Below are 12,885 nucleotides of genomic sequence, written 5' to 3' on the forward strand. Positions count from 1 at the left end.
AGGCTTTCATTAAGAAACACGTAAAAAAGATAAACATTTAGCTGCAATAAAGAGAGGTTGAATAGGTAGCATTATCTCTTCACAAGCCTCTGGTCGGAAAAAGGATGTTGCTATTTGGCAGCTAAAAATTAAATGTTAAAATACTATAGAAATATAGTGATTTAAAGGGAAGATTCGTATGTGCTAAAATAAAATTCAAAATGTGTTATTCACATAGTTGATCCATAGGCTCCAACTATTGATGCTCCTGTTTTTGGGAAAAATATTGCCAATGAAATTATTAGTCTAGGAAATATACTTATTATTGTTGATGGTCACTTCAAACGTATAAGAGCACTACTAACAAAGAGAGATTACGTTCTGCTAAATGTAAAACTTCTAAATCCTTTAAATTACTTAACAGATTTTTTAAAACAATAATTTGGTGGGCCATTGGTGTTTACATCATCCCACAAGTAAAGAATGAGCTTTTTATTCTAACTCTCATTTGTCCTATATAACATTGATTAGCTAGCATCTAAATTCTAAAATAATTTAATATTGAATCTGTCAATTGAACAAATTGATATTTAAGACCATGCCTTGATTTATTTTCCAATTCGTATCCTTAGATGGAGAATGAAAACAGGTAATATTTTAACCCCTTCGAGGCACACTGGAGCTGTGCTTATGACTAGCTGAGCTTGTCATGAACAATGGGATTTCTCCATCAACAGCACAGGAGGGGAAAAGTCATAGCAGCCAAGGTGTTAAAGGATGAAAACATTATCATACCTTTAATATATACTACTAATTGTTTAATTGTCATTAAGCCTTCAGACACGTTTAGAACATATCCATGCAATGCCTGCTAGGTGTTTATTCATAGTACTTAAATATCAACTATGGCACACAGAAATAAAAGTTTCAATTGTCCAAATTCAGAAATGAGCAAACATGCGTTAAATAATATGCATCTCATTTACATCCGAAATACTTTTATATGCAGTTAATACTATGCTTAGTAATTGAGCTGGTCTACAGGCACATGGGAAGCTAAGCATTATTATAGTGTCAATGAATCTAGTAAACATTAAATCAACCTTTTAGTTATTAAAAAGATTTCTTTTTAATCACATTGTCTTTGTAGAATCTTCAGATGGCAAATTATTAACAAATATCCTAAAGATATCACTAGCAGATTTTTGTCTGTTTATGAAAAGCTATATGAAAAACTTCCACTATCTAAAATAAAATTATGCATTAATGAAATTATTTATGCCCCTAAAACACTTAAATCTGTTAAACACCTGGACCAGATGGAATACTGACATCATTTTGTAATATATTTGTAACTCAAATGACTTCATTATTTTAGCTTTCTATTAGGAATTTCAAAATAATGTCCAATAGAAGGTAGTTCTACAAACGCTTTATTTTGTGTTATAGCCAAACTAGACAAACACCAGGCACCCATCTCAAATAATAAACCTAGTTCTCTTTTAAACCAGGATTGTAGAACTAATGCAGAAATATAGGCAAACAAGATTTGCTAAATATTACACGCAATAATTCCTGACGATCAAACAGCGATCATGACAGGAAGACTGTCTTCATATAATACAAAAACATATTGTCATGGTTTTTAATTCTCTGCTTGGTTTTCTCACATTAGCTGCAGAAAAGCATTCAGTAAAATGTATTGATAGTTTTTATTTAAGTCTATTTCATTCTTTCAATGTGATATTCAATTTTAAAACATGGTTAAATCATTATATTGTAATCCTATTTCTAAACCTTATGTTAGTTGCACCATTTCAGATGCTTTTACTGTATTTACAGATACTACACAAGAGTCTCCATTGTCTCCATTGTTATTTATATTGGCAATGGGACTCTTTATAATTCTCAAGTTAATAAAGGGATTACATCGGAAAACCTAACTTTAAGAACTTTAGCATAAACAGGTCATGGTTTGTTATTTATTGAAAGCCCATCTATTACAAGACCACATACACTAAAGATTATACCATTCCGTTTTATGATACACTTTAAATGTGAATAAATACCCTCAGCATAAATTGTAATGCTATGTTATGTAGCTTTAGTAGTTTTATGTGCAAATTCACTAAAATACTTTTCTCTATGGCTATTAAAGATACAATGAACAGACATTGTGAAGTGAAAGAAAAAATCTAAAGAGAAAATTGAGAAACAGTCATCCTATTGCGATGTAGCCACGCCCACTGTGGCAGGTGCCAGTGATTATATGAGCAGACGCAGCCAGAAACTGCTCTTCCAGCCCTTCGTGAACAATGCCTCTGAAGAAAGGACTATTTCCTGAAACGCGTCAGGCTTTACATGTTCAAAGATTGCTCTGAAAGCTGACAAGGAGCGAGCAGTGAAATGGATGCAAATAAACGTGCTGATCTGAACTTCGTGTGGCTTTGCTTCAATGGGGCTTCCTGTTTAGATTTTGATGGATATCGGCTGTTTGCCCAGTCGAGAAGCGAGGCCCACTTTATGAAGGGTTCATGCAGGCTCTGAGAAGGGGCTTGCAAAGACGGAACGAAGACAAGAGCAGTTCCAATGCAGGTGGTGCTGCCTTGAGCACGAATTCACTGCTGCAAAGCGCAATCTGAGGGCTTACAGCGCTTTACTTTACTCCACTTGGTGAATACTTGGTTCAAAATGTAAGGACTGTTGAGTGGCCCCACTGTGGGAAGAGGGCCAGCGTACTACAAGGCACAGAAGGCTTTGCGATGTAGCCACGCCCACTGTGGCAGGTGCCAGTGATTATATGAGCAGACGCAGCCAGAAACTGCTCTTCCAGCCCTTCGTGAACAATGCCTCTGAAGAAAGGACTATTTCCTGAAACGCGTCAGGCTTTACATGTTCAAAGATTGCTCTGAAAGCTGTCAAGGAGCGAGCAGTGAAATGGATGCAAATAAACGTGATGATCTGAACTTCGTGTGGCTTTGCTTCAATGGGGCTTCCTGTTTAGATTTTGATATATATATATATATATATATATATATATTCACTGAAAAAACCATAGGTTAGAGACCATATATAGTTAGGAATTAGCATTTAAAAAACCTTGAAAATTCACTGAAAAAACCATAGGTTATAGACCATATATAGTTAGGGCTTAGCATTTAAAAAACCTTATTTTACTCACACAAAACCATTGAAATTCCATATATAGTTAGTTGCACTAACTATATATCGCGCACCCGCAATCCACTGCTGATGATGTCACATATTACATCATTCATGACATGGTCAGTGACATCACTGATGACATCACTGATGACATCTCAAATGACATCACTGATGACATCACTGATGACATCTCAAATGACATCACTGATGACATCATGACACACCAATACCAGTTACTACATACGCACTCACTGATTCCTACATCTACACACACATTCACTCATTCACCCGTACAATCACTCATACATACAGTCACTCATTATTACAACACTATCATATGCACTCATACACCTATGCAGACACTCACACACTGCCACTCATCCATGGAGTTACTCACACACCTAGTCAGTCCTGTAAAGAATCAATCACACTTCCATTTCCTCATCTATACAGTTAAACACAGAACACCATACTTCAGTGACATCACTGATGACATCACTGATGACATCTCAAATGACATCACTGATGACATCATGACACACCAATACCAGTTACTACATACGCACTCACTGATTCCTACGTCTACACACACATTCACTTATTCACCCATACAATCACTCATACATACAGTCACTCATTATTACAACACTATCATATGCACTCATACACCTCGTCAGTCCTGTGAAGAATCAATCACACTTCGATTTCCTCATCTATACAGTTAAACACAGAACACCATACTTTTCACACATATACTAACACATACTTACTCTCTTATACAATCACTGATACAAGTACACATTGATATGCACAGAGTCACACACCTCCCAGCCAGCCACACACACACTCAGTCTTCCATACATCCACTCATTCTTCAATATGTAAAACATATTTATACTTTACAAAAACACACAGACACTAGATGATGTCATCAGTGATGTCATTTGAGATGTCATCAGTGATGTCATCAGTGATGTCATTTGAGATGTCATCAGTGATGTCATCAGTGATGTCACTGACCATGTCATGAATGATGTAATATGTGACATCATCAGCAGCGGATTGCGGGTGCGCGATATATGGTTAGTGCAACTAACTATATATGGAATTTCAATGGTTTTGTGTGAGTAAAATAAGGTTTTTTAAATGCTAAGCCCTAACTATATATGGTCTATAACCTATGGTTTTTTCAGTGAATTTTCAAGGTTTTTTAAATGCTAATTCCTAACTATATATGGTCTCTAACCTATGTTTTTTTCAGTGAATTTCAATGGTTTTTTAATAGCAAATATCATAAGCTGTCGAATGTCAAGTACGTGGTAAGTAAAAACATTTTCGTGTTTATGCACACTGATCTGCTTTGAATGCTGCCCCCCCCTCCCCCTCATTTCTATTAGGAGTACTCTCTCTTTGCAGATAGTGAAGGGTAGTTAACGCAGGCCTTTGCCCCCGTTGTAATCCGTCGTGCCTGCTTCTCTCTCCATTTGATTGATTGTTATCCTAGCATTTACTGTTTTAGAATTGGTTCTCTTTGGTTCATTCTCTATTTACAAACAAGCACAGAGTCGCAATACTCTGTTTAGTCTTTGCAGATAGCGAAAAATCGTGTAAAAAACAAAAGGAATCGAGCAAAATCAGTAGGCCACTAATGGGATCTCTTTTTGACCTCGCTAAAATAGAAACATTAGGAACAACCCCTCATGACAAACACGAAACTATTGAGATGAACTGAACTCCACACCATGATGGCTGCAATACAGCTCGGCTCCGCCACCCACCCCGCCCAAAATAACGATAAACTCTATGCAAATATTACAAATATATACAACACACCAGCAAAGTAACAGGGTAAAACATTTTATTAAACAACTATTTACATAACTATTTTATACTTTTTGTTGCCCGATCCGGCTAGCTCAATCGATCGAGCATGAAACTCATGCTCTCTGATGGTTCAAAGTTTTGAGGAGTGCTTGTAACACTGTCTGAAGCCTATTTGCACTTGCTTCAGCTTCACTATTGTCAAAGTAAAGTGGGGACTGTTTGAGGACGTGACTGCATTTGTGAACAATGTAATGCGGTGCCACCCTGAACCGCTTGACGGAGGCCCCCGAGGGACGGTGTGATGGCGCGGACTCGGAGGGGGCGCTTGGCTCCGGCTCCCTCCCCAAGTCGTGTTCTCCTGGTGTAGCCTGAGATCGCCCCCGACATAGGTGGCCGGCTCCCGGGATCAAGCGGAACTTTTTGCCTTTTGGTAACTCTTCCATTCTTGACCTTGTCCCACAATCCGTTTCACCTAAAGACACGCTGCAGTGGGGCGCCCCTTTACCATTTCAGTTGCCATTCCGCCCGCTTTTGCTACACTGTGCCTCTTCCGCTATTCAGCTGTTTACCGCCCGCTCTTTCGACTACAGCGTCTCGCTCACCATGTAGTTGAGTTGCTCCCGCTCTTGCGGTGCAGCGATAGCCGGCTGCCACAGTACTCTCAAAATGGCGGCCGGCTCTTCAGATTTGGGCGTGGTCCACTAAAATTGCCCTGCGACACCTTGGAACTCGGACGCTTGTCTGCTAGAGATTGGGCTCCATTCTCGAAAGCGTCCCCTCAGCCTTGAAGATTCTACAAAAGTCTTGGGGGCCCCCGACTCCCGCAGGCTTCTGGTGGAGAGCGGCTAGCATTATTGCTCGTCGAATGGCCACGACGGAGCTACGAAATGGTGGTGCTCTCATGCTAACGCCAGCTTCAGTCTGAAACATCCAGAAACACTGTAGACTACCAATTCGATCAGTTCCGGTAGCGCCCCAACGTGACCCGGTAGAGAAGAACTAGCCCTCCCCTCTTTGACTGATGGTTCTTGTTGCCTGTCCCTTCTGTTGTCATTTAACAGAACTATTTAGCCTGCTGAAAGGGGTTGTGTTCCGACCGCTGGTTGGTGGAGACATTTTGACTATATTCTAGACCTGCGTTGTCGCGTAATGCGTCATATGACGCGCCGCGTTAGCGCATCCGGAATTGATCCGGGGCGCGACGCGCAGCGCGTAACGTAAGCATAACAGGTCATATGACTTGTTAATAAAACTTTTCATTGGTTCATTTTACTTTTCTTATTCTAATGATGCTTTCGAACATTATTTTTTCTTAAATATATGTTATAATGTTCCAGGCTAATGTACTTTCCCGGAAAATTTACAACTGTCCTGCAAGTAAAATATATTCCTTTTTCGAGAAAAAGGGCGTTTCTTCGTCCCATGACGGAGCCGTTGAGAAAAAGAGGGTCGGCCTGCTGTCTTAGTCGCCGATACGCCTGAATATCAGATTCTTATCGATCACTTTATGTTGCAGGAGTAGAAAACACAACAGCCCTTGACCATTTATCTTTACTGCGTTCCTGCGTATTATACCTTTTACCCTTCATGTAATTGGACTGCTTTATTTCACTTGCCTTTTACTGATTCGAAAACAGTGAATATTATTAAAAACTTTACCAATGTATATACTACTACCATGTTTTCTTTTAAAAACCTTTATTGTGAAAATGTCATTATACAAATACGGGCCTATAACCACGTGGGCCGGCCACGGAGCAAACTGTAATCGTATATGATGAGTAGACATTTACACTGTAGAGGAACGTAACGGGCGGGCCATTAGGTTGCAAGAACTAAAGTGTCTAACAGTTGCGGAATCGGTGGACGTACATTTTATAATTAAAATACGACAGGGCCACTTACAATAAAATTATCTAGATATACATTTGCGGGCAAGTACCATGGGTGACGTTAATTCGAACTTTCAATAGTACAGTAATCAATAACACATCAGAACTTAATATCAATAGGGATATCGAAATATTCAATCTATTCTCGTCCCCGCCCGCCATGTGCTTCAAAACTGCATACGTATCTCGTGATATCAAGGTTGTGCAACCAGTACACAACAAGGAGTTACGAGTCCCATTTATTCCGGCGCAATTTTGGGCGAGGACGGGCAGGTCCAGGATATAGTCAAAATGTCTCTACCAACCATCGACTATGATGATGTTCATATGCTGTATTTATTAGAGTAACACTCATCTGTCCACATGAAATTAATTTGCCACAATCTAAACATGTCATTTTAATCTTTCCAAAGTTCTTCTAAATATTTGGGACCGTTTCCCTTGCCTCTGATGCTGTCAGTGCCACTTCTTTGATGAATGTACTGGCAGGTCGGGGGTTCTCCTCCAAATCTCTCTTTTATGCAGCACTATAATTAATCGGTGCCACCTCTCCATATGACGATGCATGGTATAGTTACCATAACTATATTTTTTTTCGGTTCCTCTGGAGAGTACATCGTGGCAGATGAAGCGTGTAACGTACCGGGCATTTACCTTTTTTTGCATGTAGAGGAAAGGAAAAAAAATTCGAGCGTCCGAGTTCTAAGGTGTCCCAGGGCCATTTTAGTGGACCAGGCCCAAATCCAAAGAACAGGCCGCCATTTTGAGAGTCCTCTTGCAGCCGCCTGTCGCTGTAGCATCAAGAGCGGCCGAAACTCAGCTGAATGGCAACTGAAACGGTAAAGGGGCGCCCCACTACAGCAGACGAGCCTCCACCTAGGAAGGCCCGTTCACGCCGCCTCCCCCCCCCCTTCGGGCACCCCACGCCGTTATTCGGAGCAGGATTGTATGATGGCCACACCAGTACGGCAACTTGCTAGACACCACCTCGGTGCCTACCGAATTTCAGCGCCTTGTGGTGTCTTCTATTCAGAAAACATTGTTGTGCTGCCTTCGACCTATTCGCCGCAAGTGCGCACGCAACTCAGCTGCATAGCTTGCTAGACACCACCTCGGTGCTAACCGAATCTCAGCGCCTTGTGGTGTCTTCTATTCCAAAAATATTGTTGCGCTGCCTTTGGCCCCATTCGCACATCGGTCCGCTACTGACGCCATCTCACAGGCCAACGGGGCGCCTCACGCCGACTTTCAGCATTGTAGGATGGCCACACCAGTGCGACAACTTACTAGACACCACCTCGGTGCCATCCGGATCTTGGCATCTCAGCGCCTTGTGGTGTCTTCTATTCAGAAAATATTGTTGCGCTGCCTTTGGCCCCATTCGCACATCGGTCCGCTACTGACGCCATCTCACAGGCCAACGGGGCGCCCCACGCCGACTTTCAGCATTGTAGGATGGCCACACCAGTGCAACTTACTAGACACCACCTCGGTGCCATCCAGATCTTGGCATCTCAGCGCCTTGTGGTGTCTTCTATTCAGAAAATATTGTTGCGCTGCCTTTGGCCCCATTCGCACATCGGTCCGCTACTGACGCCATCTCACAGGCCAACGGGGCGCCCCACGCCGACTTTCAGCATTGTAGGATGGCCACACCAGTGCACCTTACTAGACACCACCTCGGTGCCATCCGGATCTTGGCATCTCAGCGCCTTGTGGTGTCTTCTATTCAGAAAATATTGTTGCGCTGCCTTTGGCCCCATTCGCACATCGGTCCGCTACTGCCGCCATCTCTCAGGCCAACGGGGCGCCCCACGCCGACTTTCAGCATTGTAGGATGGCCACACCAGTGCGACAACTTGCTGGACACCACCTCGGTGCCATCTGGATCTTGGCATCTCAGCGCCTTGTGGTGTCTTCTATTCAGAAAATATTGTTGCGCTGCCTTTGGCCTCATTCGCACATCGGTCCGCTACTGCCGCCATCTCACAGGCCAACGGGGCGCCCCACGCCGACTTTCAGCATTGTAGGATGGCCACACCAGTGCGACAACTTGCTGGACACCACCTCGGTGCCATCCGGATCTTGGCGCGTTGTGCTGCCTTCGGCCTATTCGCACATCGGTCCGCTACTGACGCCGCCTCACGTGCCAACGAATTTTCTACGCTTTTTATACCCTATGCCGCATAACAGGTCATGTGACTTGTTTATAAAACTTTTCATTGGTTCATTTTACTTTTGGTTTCCTAATGATGGAAGGCTTGATCATATGACCTAAAAATAACACTTTTCATTGGATGAAAACTATTTTTTTTTCCCAAACGATGAAAGCCCCACCTTGTTTCTGGATGTTTCAGACTGAAGCTGGCCTCAGCATGAAAGCACCACCATCTCGTGGCTCCGTCGTGGTCATTCCACGAGCAATCATGGCAGCCGCTCCCCACCGGAAGCCTACAGGAGTCGGGGGCCCCCAAGACTTTTGTAGAATCCTCAAGGCGGAGGGGACGCTTTCGAGAATGGGGTCCAAGACCTAGCAGACAAGCGTCCGATTTCCAAGGTGTCCCAGGGCCATTTCAGTGGACCAGGCCCAAAAAGGAAAGAGCCTGCCGCCATTTTGAGAGTCCTGTGACAGCCGCCTATCGCTGCACCGCAAGAGTGGGCGCAACTCAGCTGAATTGCGGATTTTGACACAGTGGACCAAAAGCGGACGGAATGGCAACTGAAACGGTAAAGGGGCGCCCCACTACAGCAGACCAGGCTCCACCTGGGGAGGCCCGTTCACGCCGCCTCCCCCCCCCCGGGGCGCCCCACGCCGTTATTCGGAGCAGGATTGTATGATGGCCACACCAGTACGGCAACTTGCTAGACACCACCTCGGTGCCTGCACTGGGCCAGGGACAGACTAATTTGCATATAGCCAGGTTCTGAGCTGGGATGGGGCAGTGAGATAAATAACGGTGATGGATCAAGCCCTGATCTTTGGACTGGGTAAGAGTGGTCTGCTTAATTCAGACACTCTGTTCATCACCACCCCCTTTTCTGTATCGTTTTTGGCCACTATAGGTGTGGGAGGGTATACTCAGACATGAGTCCCTTTCTCACTGCTCCATCAGGATTCAAGCAAGCCGGGCCGAAGAGGCTGAAATGCCAGAAACCGGTCCCCGGTAGCTTGTCTCCTTTCTGGTGAAGAATTGGCTTGGTAGTTTGGTCTGCCCTGTTCCCATGATGCACTGGGCCAGGGACAGACTAATTTGCATATAGCCAGGTTCTGAGCTGGGATGGGGCAGTGAGATAAATAACGGTGATGGATCAAGCCCTGATCTTTGGACTGGGTAAGAGTGGTCTGCTTAATTCAGACACTCTGTTCATCACCACCCCCTTTTCTGTATCGTTTTTGGCCACTATAGGTGTGGCAGGGTATACTCAGACATGAGTCCCTTTCTCACTGCTCCATCAGGATTCAAGCAAGCCGGGCCGAAGAGGCTGAAATGCCAGAAACCGGTCCCCGGTAGCTTGTCTCCTTTCTGGTGAAGAATTGGCTTGGTAGTTTGGTCTGCCCTGTTCCCATGATGCACTGGGCCAGGGACAGACTAATTTGCATATAGCCAGGTTCTGAGCTGGGATGGGGCAGTGAGATAAATAACGGTGATGGATCAAGCCCTGATCTTTGGACTGGGTAAGAGTGGTCTGCTTAATTCAGACACTCTGTTCATCACCACCCCCTTTTCTGTATCGTTTTTGGCCACTATAGGTGTGGCAGGGTATACTCAGACATGAGTCCCTTTCTCACTGCTCCATCAGGATTCAAGCAAGCCAGGCCGAAGAGGCTGAAATGCCAGAAACCGGTCCCCGGTAGCTTGTCTCCTTTCTGGTGAAGAATTGGCTTGGTAGTTTGGTCTGCCCTGTTCCCATGATGCACTGGGCCAGGGACAGACTAATTTGCATATAGCCAGGTTCTGAGCTGGGATGGGGCAGTGAGATAAATAACGGTGATGGATCAAGCCCTGATCTTTGGACTGGGTAAGAGTGGTCTGCTTAATTCAGACACTCTGTTCATCACCACCCCCTTTTCTGTATCGTTTTTGGCCACTATAGGTGTGGCAGGGTATACTCAGACATGAGTCCCTTTCTCACTGCTCCATCAGGATTCAAGCAAGCCGGGCCGAAGAGGCTGAAATGCCAGAAACCGGTCCCCGGTAGCTTGTCTCCTTTCTGGTGAAGAATTGGCTTGGTAGTTTGGTCTGCCCTGTTCCCATGATGCACTGGGCCAGGGACAGACTAATTTGCATATAGCCAGGTTCTGAGCTGGGATGGGGCAGTGAGATAAATAACGGTGATGGATCAAGCCCTGATCTTTGGACTGGGTAAGAGTGGTCTGCTTAATTCAGACACTCTGTTCATCACCACCCCCTTTTCTGTATCGTTTTTGGCCACTATAGGTGTGGCAGGGTATACTCAGACATGAGTCCCTTTCTCACTGCTCCATCAGGATTCAAGCAAGCCGGGCCGAAGAGGCTGAAATGCCAGAAACCGGTCCCCGGTAGCTTGTCTCCTTTCTGGTGAAGAATTGGCTTGGTAGTTTGGTCTGCCCTGTTCCCATGATGCACTGGGCCAGGGACAGACTAATTTGCATATAGCCAGGTTCTGAGCTGGGATGGGGCAGTGAGATAAATAACGGTGATGGATCAAGCCCTGATCTTTGGACTGGGTAAGAGTGGTCTGCTTAATTCAGACACTCTGTTCATCACCACCCCCTTTTCTGTATCGTTTTTGGCCACTATAGGTGTGGCAGGGTATACTCAGACATGAGTCCCTTTCTCACTGCTCCATCAGGATTCAAGCAAGCCGGGCCGAAGAGGCTGAAATGCCAGAAACCGGTCCCCGGTAGCTTGTCTCCTTTCTGGTGAAGAATTGGCTTGGTAGTTTGGTCTGCCCTGTTCCCATGATGCACTGGGCCAGGGACAGACTAATTTGCATATAGCCAGGTTCTGAGCTGGGATGGGGCAGTGAGATAAATAACGGTGATGGATCAAGCCCTGATCTTTGGACTGGGTAAGAGTGGTCTGCTTAATTCAGACACTCTGTTCATCACCACCCCCTTTTCTGTATCGTTTTTGGCCACTATAGGTGTGGCAGGGTATACTCAGACATGAGTCCCTTTCTCACTGCTCCATCAGGATTCAAGCAAGCCGGGCCGAAGAGGCTGAAATGCCAGAAACCGGTCCCCGGTAGCTTGTCTCCTTTCTGGTGAAGAATTGGCTTGGTAGTTTGGTCTGCCCTGTTCCCATGATGCACTGGGCCAGGGACAGACTAATTTGCATATAGCCAGGTTCTGAGCTGGGATGGGGCAGTGAGATAAATAACGGTGATGGATCAAGCCCTGATCTTTGGACTGGGTAAGAGTGGTCTGCTTAATTCAGACACTCTGTTCATCACCACCCCCTTTTCTGTATCGTTTTTGGCCACTATAGGTGTGGCAGGGTATACTCAGACATGAGTCCCTTTCTCACTGCTCCATCAGGATTCAAGCAAGCCGGGCCGAAGAGGCTGAAATGCCAGAAACCGGTCCCCGGTAGCTTGTCTCCTTTCTGGTGAAGAATTGGCTTGGTAGTTTGGTCTGCCCTGTTCCCATGATGCACTGGGCCAGGGACAGACTCATTTGCATATAGCCAGGTTCTGAGCTGGGATGGGGCAGTGAGATAAATAACGGTGATGGATCAAGCCCTGATCTTTGGACTGGGTAAGAGTGGTCTGCTTAATTCAGACACTCTGTTCATCACCACCCCCTTTTCTGTATCGTTTTTGGCCACTATAGGTGTGGCAGGGTATACTCAGACATGAGTCCCTTTCTCACTGCTCCATCAGGATTCAAGCAAGCCGGGCCGAAGAGGCTGAAATGCCAGAAACCGGTCCCCGGTAGCTTGTCTCCTTTCTGGTGAAGAATTGGCTTGGTAGTTTGGTCTGCCCTGTTCCCATGATGCACTGGGCCAGGGACAGACTAATTTGCATATAGCCAGGTTCTGAG

Source organism: Lissotriton helveticus, chromosome 6 (genome assembly GCF_964261635.1).
Source record: "Lissotriton helveticus chromosome 6, aLisHel1.1, whole genome shotgun sequence".
Taxonomy (NCBI): Eukaryota; Metazoa; Chordata; class Amphibia; order Caudata; family Salamandridae; genus Lissotriton; species Lissotriton helveticus.